The sequence below is a fragment of the Hyla sarda genome, chromosome 2 (genome assembly GCF_029499605.1).
Source record: "Hyla sarda isolate aHylSar1 chromosome 2, aHylSar1.hap1, whole genome shotgun sequence".
Taxonomy (NCBI): domain Eukaryota; kingdom Metazoa; phylum Chordata; class Amphibia; order Anura; family Hylidae; genus Hyla; species Hyla sarda.
In genome coordinates, this window is record NC_079190.1 from 368523970 (window position 1) to 368537258 (window position 13289).

At 37.8% G+C, this 13289-nt stretch overlaps 1 protein-coding gene across 1 annotated transcript in view; it reads left to right on the forward strand.

The window, feature by feature from the left end:
• The window catches only part of LOC130356626 (potassium voltage-gated channel subfamily A member 1-like), a 104032-nt gene extending 93848 nt beyond the window's left edge, over positions 1 to 10184 (forward strand). The window contains exon 2 of the mRNA XM_056558398.1: positions 7758 to 10184. The gene's annotated coding sequence lies outside the window, so the exon portion shown is untranslated. The remainder of the gene's footprint in view (positions 1 to 7757) is intronic.
• The last annotated feature ends 3105 nt before the right edge of the window (positions 10185 to 13289 follow it).

Genomic DNA, 13289 nt, shown 5'->3' on the forward strand with positions numbered 1-13289 from the left:
ATATATATATATATATATATTATTATTATTATTTTTTTTTTTTTTTTTTTTATGTGACATGCCCCCGAAAAAACATTTCAGAAAAACTCTCCAAAATCCCATTGTCGCTCCTTCCCTTCTGAGCCTTGTAGTGCACATGCAGAGCAATTGACAAATTGACATCCACTTATGAGGTATTTCCTTAATCGAGAGAAATTGGGTTACTATTTTTGTGGGGCTTTTTTTCCTTTTACCCCTTGTAAAATTTCAAAAACTGGGTCTACAAGAACATGCGGGTGTAAAAAATTAAGATTTTGAATTTTCTCGATACCTTGCTGCTATTCCTGTGAAACACTTAAAGGGTTAACACACTTTCTAAATGTCATTTTGAATACTTTGAGGGGTGCAGTTTTTATAATGGGGTCATTTAATGGGTATTGCTATTATAAAGACCCCTCAAATCCACTTCAAAACTGAACTGGTCCCTGAAAAATTCAGATTTTGAAAATTTTGTGAAAAATTGGAAAATTGCTGCTGAACTTTGAAGCCCTCTGATGTCTTCCAAAAGTAGAAACATGTTAACTTTTTGATGCCAACATAAAGTAGACATATTGTATAAGTGAATCAATATATAATTTATTTGGGATCTCCATTTCCCTTACAAGCAGAGAGTTTCAAAGTAAAAAAAATGCAACATTTCTTAATTTTTCATCAAATTTTGGGATTTTTCACCAAGAAAGGATGCAAGTAATGCCGAAAATTTACCACTATGTTAAAGTAGAAGATGTCACAAAAAAAAAACCAATCTCTGAATCAGAATTAAAAGTAAAAGCATCCCAGAGTTATTAATGCTTAAAGTGACAGTGGTAAGATTTGCAAAAAAAAACTCTCTGGTCCTTAAAGGGGTACTCCGGTGGGAAAAAAATAATAATAATTATGAACTGGTGCCAGAAAGTTAAACAGATTTGTAAATTACTTGTAAAAATATTTACCCTTCCTGTACTTTTTAGCACCTGTATGCTACAGAGGAAATTTGGTTATTTTTTCATTTCTTTTTTCGTCTTGCCCACACTGCTCTCTGCTGACACCTGATGCCCGTATCAGGATCTGTCCAGAGTAGGAGAGAATCGCCATTGCAAACCTATGCTGCTCTGGACAGTTCCTGACACAGACAGAGGTGTCAGCAGAGAGCACTGTGGACAAGACAAAAAAATAAATTCAAAAAGAACAGAATTTTCTCTGTAGCATACAGCTTCTAAAAAGTACTGAAAGGATTAAGATTTTTAAATAGAAGGAATTTACAAATCTGTTTAACTTTCTGGCACCAGTTGACATATAAAGACTTTTAAACATTTTGTTCCACCGGTGTACCCCTTTAACCCCTTAAGGACCAAGCCCATTTTAACCTTAAGGACCAGGCCAATTTTATTTTTGGGTTTTTGTTTTTTCCTCCTCGCCTTCTAAAATCCATAACTCTTTTATATTTCCATCTACAGACCCATATAAGGGCTTGTTTTTTGCGTGACCAATTGTACTTTGCAATGAAACCTCTTATTTTACCATAAAATGTACGGCGAACCCAAAAAATGTTTTATTAGGGAGGAAATTTAAATGAAAACCAAAATTTTGCACATTTTAGAGGGTTTCATTTTCACACTGTACACTTTACGGTAAAAATGACATGTGTTCTTTATTCTGTGGGTCAATACGATTAAAATGATACTCATGGCTAGATACTTTTATATTTTTATACTGCTTAAAAAAATCTAAAATTTTTGTACGAAATCAGTAATCTAAAATTGCCCTATTTTGACAAACTATAACTTTTTCATTTTTCCATATATAGGGTGGTATGAGGGCTCATTTTTTGCGCTGTCATCTCTACTTTTTATGGATACCGCATTTGCATATATAAAACTTTTAGATAATTTTTTATTAATTTTTTAAATAAAATGTGACAAAAAAGCTGCATTTTTGGACTTTTTTTTTTTTTTACGCCATTCACCGTACGGGATAATTAACATTATATTTTGATAGTATGGACATTTACGCACGTGGCAATACCAAATATGTTTATATTAAAAAAAATTACGCTTTTTGGGGGTAAAATGGGACTGACAATTTTCATTTTTATTGGGGAGGGGATTTTTCACTTTTTTTTTTTTTACTTTAAATTTTTACATTTTTCAACTTTTATTTTACACTTTTTATGTCCCCATAGGGGACTATCTATAGCAATTGTTTTATTGCTAATACTGTTCAGTGCTATGTATAGGACATAGCACTGCTCAGTATTATCGGTTATCTTCTGCTCTGGTCTGCTCGATCTCAGACCAGAGCAGAAGACCCCGGGAGATGGCCAGAGCCAGGTGAGGGGACCTCCGGCCGCCATGCTGGATGATCGGATCGCCGCGACAGCGCTGCGGGCGATCCGATCATCCATTCAAAGTACCTCACTGCTGCAGATGCCGTGATCTGTATTGAACACGGCATCTGAGGGGTTATACACAGGATGTAAATGTACCTTAGAAACCCTTTAGAAACCCCTATACTTTAAATATATTGTCCTACACTGTATTAATTTTCAACCAATAAAAAAAGGAGCAGACAAAAATAACAATCTTTATTAATGCACAAGTAGAACTAGCATGATAAAAACACACACACATATATATATATATATATATATATATATATATATATATATTTTTTTTTTTTTTTTTTAACCACCAGAATAGCAGATAATACATAAATCTGAAACGGCGTTCACTTCAGACGAAACTTGGCTGGGATCTTCACAACCCACAAAGAAAAAGTTATTTTTTACAATACAAAAAAAAACATGTCTAACAATGTATGCACCTACAAGTAGGATACAAAGGTATAGAAGAGCATAGTCTCCAAGGCGCATGCTAACCTGGTAGAGGCCAAAAGGACCCTTTTCTGGACACGTCAGGACAGAGGGGACTTGTAGCTATGTCCGTAATATGCAATTTCATAAGGGAGTGAACATAGCCATAGTAAAATCTTGAATTAAACATAACTGTATAGCAGTATTATATAGGCATTGTATAGTAGTCTTGTTAGATTACTTTATGTATGTTCTTGAGCACTGTATGTTACTATGGTATGAACACTGGAGGGGGGTATATGTTGCATTTGGATATTGTGTGGCACTTCTGCGTAGGTAGTGTACAGTATATTATGTTTGAGCCTTACTCAGGATGTCCTAAATGTCCATTGTGAAGTTTGATGAATTCTGGGCTAGTATGGTAAAAATTTCAGCTGAAAAAATGAAATACCTTCTGCTGTTAATATAGTGTTTAACACATTGAGTTTTTCACAAAAATTGTATTAAAGAGATAGTTTAACCCCTGTTTTCTTATATGTACATATAAAAACAGAAATTGAATGGGTTTCTGTGTCATTGACTGGGGCCTTTGAGTTCATATTAATAATAGATTCCGGATATAATAACTACCTGCAGTCTACATTTTAGCAATATTACCATTAGAATATGCTCATTCAGTACTTATTCTGGGAACTCTGAATGGTAAATCAATATTCATAGTGTAGTTATAGGGTTGATGGAAATAATATAGCAAGAAGAAAATGAATAATAACATTTGATTTCTTATAATAAGGCATGTCACTATTTGCATGGAAGCCTTTGGTTCTGAAGGTATTCAAGTTGACTTCTGAATGTCATTTGTTGGTCAGTTTGTAGATGTCAATGGTATTGCCCTGAGGTTCTGAGGCCTGCTACATGGCCAGGGCACCACTCCATCTTTAGAAGTGATCTTTCACAGATTACAGTTTATATTTGTGGGGTGGAGGAGCTCTGTGTCTATTACTTTTTGGGAATTAACATGGCTGGTATTGTTATTCTTATTCTGAAGGGGCTATTATATTGGTTTTGTTGCTTGCTCCATGTGTGTTAAGTTCAGGGCTTTCACAAACACAAATAACTAGTGCTCATTTAAAGGGAACCTGCCACCATAAAAATGCTGTTCAATCTATCAGCTCTATGTTACAGAACAGCCAGAACTGAGAAAATGGACAGATAGTTTGATAGATATAGTATTCACTTTATTCATTAAAATCTCTGCTTATTCTGTGATTAGAAGTCCAGTGTCCTAAACAGTGACTGACAGCTATCCCACTGGATTCCAAAGACCAGAATAGTACTGCTGAATGATTTCCCACAAAATGATATATCAATCTGCTCAGCTCCTCCTTCTCTGTAATATGTTGCCAGTATTTTAAAGAAGAAGTATAGTGGACAAAAACATCCCCTATCTGCAGCATAGGGGATACGTTTTAGATCACAGGGGGTCCGATCGCTGGGGGCCCCCCACAATCTACTGTATGGAGCCCTGGCTGTTCTCCACAGAGACGCGTCACGACCCCCGCCCGAAGCGGGGGCTGCCACGCCCCCTCTATATAGCTTTATGGGAGAGCCAACGATTGCCGAACAGCTCTTTGATCTATATGGAAGGGGCGTGGCGGCTCCCGCTTTGGGCAGGGGTCGTGATGCGCCGCTGTGGAGAAAAGTAGGGGCTAGGTTTTTGTCCATGATACTTCTCCTTTAGGGTATGTTGACACTGAGGAATTCACGAGGAATAGTTTCGGTCAGGAAATTGTTGCCTTTTGTCATTTCATCCATCAAACGGAATTTGACCAGAATTTCCACGCAGAAATGAAGAGGAATGAAGGAGGAGGCTATTCAATTCTACTTTTCTGGATTCCGCTTGAATTCAGCTTGAAATGGATTTCCTCTGGAGAAAAAAAAAAAAACATTAACTTCAATGGGCTTTTACTCAAGGATTCCGCCTGAAGAATGAACATGTTCTATCTTCAGGCGGAACAGAATTCAGCGTCAGAACATACCCTTAAGGGTGACAGGTTCCCTTTAAGGGGTTATCCATTCATAAAAAAAATTGGCTTTGTCACATATTGTTCATTGTCTGTAAAGAGATGGGTATTTTCAGCTAACACCAGGATAAGAGTTTGTGTGTTTTTGATGAGATATCTTATTAATGATGTTTTAAGTGAAGAATTAACAGCCAGACGTTTCTTCTCAAGGTGACCTGCAAAAAATGGCTCCAGGTTTTTCTAAAATGAAAACGTTTAGCAGACAGGACAGCTTGATAAATAGCTCTCACTTGAAAGCTTTACCGATTTCTATAATAAGAAGTTATCAGAAGACTCTTGTCATGGCCTACAAAAGCACATTTAGGTCATTTTGGAGATATCTGGTTTAATCATTGTGTACATTGTAAACTAGTACAGACATAGTCTTGTGAATAGTTTATTCCCTAATATGAACTGATGAGTAATGTTTTGTAGACATTTATCTTAAAGGTGGCCATTGTAGATACTGTAGTTGTTGGCTGAACATATGTTCAGCTTACAGCTATCTCTCCTGATTCCCCCATATACATGCACACTCAGCTTGACCAAATGAGAGGGGAGGAAAGCCACAGCCAGACACCTCTGATGGTGTCTTTTCCCCAAGGAAAAAAGATTTGGACAAAACATAATACTGGCGAAGAGTCAGAAAGGTCCCATACACATTATGCTTGACTGATCCCATCAAAAAAAGGCAGGTTTAATGTATGTGGCCAGATTTAATGTGTAACTCAGTTGTAGTAATTGTATACAGACAGTGCGACTCTAAGTAGCAATCTGGTACAGTTTGGCCGGCCTTAAAGGGGTTATCCACCAAAAGATGATTTTAGTACTTACCTGACAGAACTAGGCATTTCCTGTTGCATTTTGTTCTCTAAACTAAACATCCCACAGTTCCATGCTTGTAAGTATAAGGTCACTTTCTTTCCTCCCACACATCAGCCACCACACCCATTGATACACAGTGTTTTCTAACCAGGGGGACTACAACTGTTGCAAAATTGAAGCAGGATAGGCTTCCTTTGATCAGCTGACTAGTGATGTCAGGTCTCGATGCACTGCAACCCGCCAAATCCTGAGACATGAGTAATTTTGTATGCTGTTAAAAATAAATATTGGGGCGATAATCACAGAAGAATTGTGAGACCACTGTCACACACAGGTACAGACACTATATTATAAACTACACCAACATTACAGCCCCTGTAGCATAGTCAAATAAAAAAAAAATCCTGGAATACCCCTTTAAGAGGGCCTTACCAAAAAGGGATAGAAAGATAGTTGTGGATGTATAACAAAATTGCAAAATACAAATATTCTTTAGTGACTCCATACAGTTGGATTAATAGTGATGATATGATCATGCATGGTTCACACAATAAACCAGTAGATATAACCCAATGGGACTAGTGTGTTAGGAAATAATAGTGTTTGTAGGTTCTAATGGGGTCTTGATCATTTGACCAGAATCCTTAGCAGAGAGGTAACCTCTCAGAGAAATAGTCCAAGGAGAAATACACTCTGTCTGTATAATATACACAGCAATAAAGGAATGAAAAAAAATGGTGCTCAAACTGGTACCAGGAACAAATGGAGGCAGTTGATAAGAAACAGAGAGCTAAAGTGGTGACTTACTGATTTCAGGGAAAGGGAAACTGTGTAGTAATATTCTCTCAAACATTACTTAAGATCTTCATAAGCAACACCTGGTGATTGTGGATATAGGGAAAGTGGGGTGAGCTTGTGGTAGAAAATAGAAACCACAGACTTCTACCACACTTAAAGGGGTACTCCCGCGCTAAGACATCTTATCCCCTATCCAAAGGATAGGGGATAAGATGCCTGACTGCTGGGGACCCCCGTGATCTTCCACGCCGCACCCCGTTAGAATCAGCCCCTGGAGCATGCTCGCTCCAGGTCTGATTACTAGCGATCACAGGGACGGAGCATAGTGACGTCACGGCTCCGCCCCCGTGTGACGTCACGGCTGTCACAGCTGTCACTCCCCCTCCATAGGCTTGCACTGAGTGGTCGGAGCGTGACCTCTTTACCCCTTTAAAGGCTTTAAAAACTATGTAGGTTGTATGTTTATATATTTTCCTTCAAGAGTATATTCTGGAGTATTTCTTAATTATATAGCAAACAATTGCCTTCCTTTCTGGGTAACCACCATGTCAATGTATATAGTTTCATGTACTGAAGTGGTCACTGAAATTTTCATTTATAGCATAAGGCACACCTCCATTTTAGGGTGTGGAAGAATTTCAAAACCACCTTCTGCCGTATCCCGTATCCCTGCTGGGCCCATGGTGTACCCCATTCAGAGTCAACTAGTGATTCCAGTCGGCTTATTTACCGACCGTATCTGGCTTTTGACCCAGACTAAAAACTGCAGCAGGCCATGATTTTAAGTCCGGACCAAAAACCGGATACAGTGGTAAAATGGTCTGACTGGAGTTACTGAGTAAACTCATTAAAAAGAAGGGAGTATGGCATAGGTCTGGCAGGTATTCTGGAGCAGCTGGTTTTGAAATTCTCGTGCCTGACCTGGCTGCCAGAGAGTGGAAATGATATGTGAATGCACTCAATACAAACATGGCTTAGGACACTACCCCCAGAGGGCTCAAAATGTGTCAAAAGAGTTTCAAGGGAAAAAAAAGCAGTTGTGAAAAAAAAAAAAAAAGGGAGAGAAGAGGGCAAAAAGCGAGTTAATAAAGAAACATGGTGGCAAGTTTTATGGAGAGGATTTGTGGGGAGAACAAAATAAATGAAAAGAACAGTTACAGCTGTTTAAAGCCATTTCTTATGATAAATGCAGATTGACTAATCATTACATGACATATTTTCCTATTTTTTTTACTTTGCAGTAAAAGAAGATTTCCAAAGGCCTGCATCATATGTAATGCAAGATTGTTTGCCTTAGCCATTTTCCAGAAGCTGGAAAATATAGAAAACATGTAACTTCTTGAAGAAATACATGTCGCTGAAGAAGCCTCAAATGACAGATCTACACCGAATGAAATGAACGAAATGTAAAAGACTCTTTTTGAAGAGACACTGCAGTTCGTAGACCAATGGAGACTTGGTCTCTTAGTAATATTTTCTTTCTATTTTTATAAAATATGTACTTAAGTTTTTGTGTTTTACACAAGTGCATTATGTTGAAAACATTATTTTTTTTTTTTAGAAATCTGAAACATACCCGGATTTGGTGCAATATGTCTTAGAAGGGAAAGACAGAACCTAGATGCAAAAAGTTGTTTCTTTTTTGTGATCATTGCCATTTACTGAAAAGTAGAACACTGTATCTAGTCTAAGAGTGCTGCTATTTGATGTTGTGTTTGGATGGTAAAATCTGAACTGTAACAGTTGCAATGTCAGCGTTGTTCACGTATCAATTTCCTATCCTAAATGATGCTACAAGCTTTATGTTATAAACACTATATATATATATATATATATATATATATATGTATATATATATATATATATATATATATATATAAATACACACATTCCAATTGTATGTACCAAAGCTATAATTGTAAGTCCAGTCTGTTTGACAATGTGATCACTAATGTGTAACTATTATCCTGTGTAGTGGCCGATCATGTGTTTCCCAAATAGTTATATTGTACAGCATTATATTGTAGAGCACCTACAAATAGTTTGCTCAACATAAATGAACTACTTTTAAGAATTTACCCATTTCACAACAGTTGTTCTCCATGGGGCCAGTCTAGAACTATAATTCATCTCTCTTTGGCTACTTCTATGGAGAGATTCTAAGGCTACTTTCACACTGCCGTTATGCCCCATCAGAGATTGGCCTTTTTTCTTTGTGCCTTTAATGGCCGTTAATCCGGATGGGGCACAACAGGCAACAACGGCTCCCCACAGCTCCCAATTACTATTAGGTGGTCCGTCAGATGCCGTTGTTTTATGGAGTAGCGCTTGCAGTATTTTTTCTCCCGCTATTCTTCCTGGGTTTCCTGATGGACGTCACACTGCCGTTTCACAACAGCAATGTGAAAGTAGCCTCAGACAATGGGCCTCAACCTTCCTAATGCCATGACTCTTTAATACAGTTCCTTGTGTTGTGTTGACCCCCAACCATAAAATTATTTTCGTTGCTACTTCATAACTGTAATTTTGCTACTGTTATGAATCAGTAGGCAGCAGTTCCCCCACATTAGGTATAGGCAGGAGCAGTTCCCCCACTTTAGGTATAGGCAGCAGAGTTTCCCCACATTAGGTATAGGCAGCTGGGTTCCCCCACATTAGGTATAGGCAGCAGGGTTCCCCCACAATAGGTATAGTCAGCAGAGTTCCCCAACAATAGGTATAGGCAGCAGAATTTCCCCACAGTAAGTATAGGCAGCAGAGTTCCCCCACAGTAGGTATAGGCAGCAGAGTTCCCCAACAGGTATAGGCAGCAGAGTTCCCCCACATTAGGTATAGGCAGTAGAGTCTTCCCCCACTTTTTTCCATGGATTGTGTCTGGCATTGCAGCCTATTCACTTTAAACTAAACAACTAACAAGAGTTGGCTCTGTTTTTTAAAAAAGTATATATTTTTTTAAACTACATGTTTTGGATTTTAGGTACCTGCTGACACTCTAAATGACCCTGAAGTTACCACCATAGCATAGACATAATAACAAAATCCAAATTTCAATGTTAGCTGCCTTTTTTTCTGTGTTCTACACAAGCTGAAATTTGGGCTCACCACAAAAAAAGATTGATAGAGTATCTCTTGTTTACAGCACAAGGTTTTTTAATTTCAGCAGTAATAAGTCAACCTTATTGCTATTTACAGTCAATCACTATGCTTGTATCTTATTACAGATGGGTGTGTGCCAAAATACCCAGGATGGCACATTAGTTGAGGAATACTGCCATTTGAAAGCCAAGCCCTGTTTTTCGACACCTAAAATGTAGGTTTAAAATAAATAAATAAAAAGGTAGGGCTTGGTTCACACAGCGTAATATTTTCAGCAGATATTTAAATTTACTAAGGATAATTAAGGATAATCGATGGATTTTTTTTAAATAACTCAGCTTAGGACTTAAAAAGAGCATAGTGCATACAACTACCACATTTTGTATTCACATATAGTACACTATATATAAGTTTAAAAGGAAATCTCTCAAGGTAAACATGTAGTCTTAACCCGTGGACACCTTGTTAGGCTGCATTCACACTTCGTTTTTACATTACGGGTGCCGGATTCGGCTGGGGAGGGGCATACCGGGCTCTCCCGTACCCCAGCCGGACCAGCGCTGAACTCCATTTACTTTAATGAGCCGACCGGAGTCAAACGGTGACTCCGGTTGGCTAAATTTTGACCCGTATCCAGTTTTGTGACCAGACCTAAAACTGTAGTATACTACGGTTTTAGGTCCGGTCAGGAAACCGCATACGGGTCAAAAATGAGCCGACAGGATTCACCGTTTGACTCTGGTCGGCTCATTAAAGTAAATGGAGTTCATTGCTGGTCCAGCTTGGGTACGGAAGAGCCTGGTTTGACCTTCCCCCAGCCGGATCCGGCACCCGTAATGTAAAAACGAAGTGTGAATGCAGCCTTAGAAAGCAACAAGAGCTGAGCAGATGGATATATAATATTGTGGGGAAAGAGTTTAATGTATAATTCCCTACTGCTAAGCCCTGCCCATTTTTTCAAAAGCATGGAGAGCAATGTAAAAATGAAAAGTTCACTCAATCATAAATTTTTCTGCAAATCCATCTATCTATCTAATCTCATATCTATATGTCTGCCTTTCTGATATTTATCTATACAGCCATTTCTTTTTATATTAATATAATAGACACACAAAAAGCCAACAATTAGGGTAAATAGCAATAAAGTAACCTTTATTAAATTCCGCCTCTACCCAGGTAACCTTTGTATGTTTTTTTCAGTGCTGCTATATTCTGTTTTCTTATTGTAAAAACTTGTTATTCCAGTGAATGTTTATTGTGGTGGCATATGAAGATTTAGCAGATGATCAAGTTGCCAAATAATGGACAAAAACATAATGTCCCTCATTTACCAAGCTCTTTCCAACTGTTTTTGGTGGGGTATTCCTGCCTGATGTTTGCGACATGGCGGGGCCAGAGCTCTGCCAGTGTGCGCCGGAAAAATCCACAAGACCAACCATAATCAAATAAAAACCTTCAAGAGGCATGGCAACACATTTTGCATGAAAACAATATACAATTAAATATTTATTAAGGTTTCTTACTAAAAAAAAAGAGAATTCTGAAGAAAAACTACAACACCACATTACCCTCACTTCTGGCCCTTTTGGAATGTTTTGGGTTTGTTTTTTCTGGGTAGGGTCACACGTGCCATACATGATTGCTGCATAGTTTCCTATCAACTGAAGTCAATGGGTAGAAAAATCAGCTGCAGAAAATATGCAGCAAAATATGGCACGTGTGACCCTACTCTCTAAGTGATTTTGCTTCGTACAAGGTTCCCTAGTTAAAATGTGTACAATATACATTCATTTATTTGTAATTTAGAATTGTAATTTTTCCTGTGTTTACCAATAAATCTAACATGCACCAAAATTATGTAAAAAAAACCAAGTATAACTATACACTCTTAGTAAATAAGGGTCAATGTTTGCAAACGGAAAGAGTTTAGTACATACTGTAAACATATTGGCCCTCATTTACTATTGCAAACCCAACATGCTTTGCCAGGTTGTGCGCCAGATTCTGGCGCATTGCGCCAAAAATTCTGTCTGCACCAGAATTTGCGGCATAATTGAAAAAAACCTGACTAACTCTCCATTTTACTATGAAAACCCGAAAAGGGGGCATGGTAGTCAGGGAAAAGGGGGCGTGGTCACTGAAAAGGGGCGTGTTCCTGACATTTTCACAAAACCCAACATATTTACTAAGGTTTCCACATAAAATGTGGTGGATTTCAGCTGAGGAAAACCCTACAGATCAGAGCAGGTGTAAGAAAAGCAAAGTGTAGGGAAACCTTAGTAAAAACCATGGAAAAAAGTTGTAGGGAATTAAAACCCACAGATAAACCTACACTCCACTCTTGGTAAATCAGGGCCATTGAGGGAGATTTATCAAAACCTTTGTAGAGGAAAAGTTGACTAGTTTTCCATAGCAACCAATCAGATCATTTCTTTTATTTTTGCAAGGGCCTCTAAAAAATGAAAGAAGCGATGTGATTGGTTTTTATGGGCAATTGGTCAGCTTTTTCTTTATACAGGTTTTAAAAAAAACTCCCCCACTGGCCCTTATTTACTAAGAGTGTAGAGTTGTATTGGTTGTTTACTATTCTTTGTGTTTGTGTGGGTTTTTTGGCACACGCAGGAAAAACTATCATTCTAAATTGCCTTCTAAATAAATAATTGTACACACATTATAACTAGTGAATTTTGAACCAAGCAAAAACAACCCAAATTACCTAGGGCCAGAAGTGACGGGATTGGGTAATATGGTGTTGTTGGGTTATTTTTAGACCATCTATATTGGGGTCCGAAATTTTCCCCACAGAATTCTCTTTTTTACTTAGTAAAAACCCTTAGTAAATATGTAGGTTTCTTATACAAATTCGTTGATGCATCCCTTTTTTTAGGGTTTTATTTGATTTTGGTTGGTCTTGTGGATTTTTCTGGTGTATTACGTTGCATACTGGTACAGCCCTGGTGCAGATATGGCGCAAAGAGCATGGTTTAAAAAAAAAAATAAAAAAAAATTAGAAAGAGCTTAAATGAGGGCCACTGTTTTTTATGTGGCAGCTGCAGATTTTTATACTACAATGAAACAAATGCACTTAAAAATGCACTTATTCTTCTTCAAACCCTATTTACTTGCATTGCACTTCGTCTTGTCAGCAACATGTAAATGTGACCATTGGCCCTGATTTACGAAGAGTGGAGTGGAGTTTTCTTTGTGGGTTTAAATACCCAACAATTTTTTTCTACGGTATTTAATAAAATGTGTTTTTTTTTTTTGTTAAAAAATTAGACATGCCCCATTTATGTGACCATGCCCCCTTTCCCAGACAGCCACACCCCTTTTTTGGGTTTTCTCAGTAAAATGGTGAGTTGGTCAGGTAAAAGGGTTTTTATTGCTGTGTATAAGGGTGAAAACACACAATCCAATTATGTTGCTGTTGCGTTGCAGTAAGTTGTATGCGGTAACTATTTCTGAAATTCTGTTGTTAACCTGCATTTTTTTTATATTTGCCACTTTTAGCAATTACACTGTTATTTACTAAATAGCTACAGTATTTGAGAAACATTTCAGAAACAGTTACTGGATATGCCAACTGCAACAAAACAGCACCACAATGCAATCATACTGCCATGCCACTGAATAGTGTGTACACCCTAAATTTGTCTCCAGCTTGGTACATCACTCAT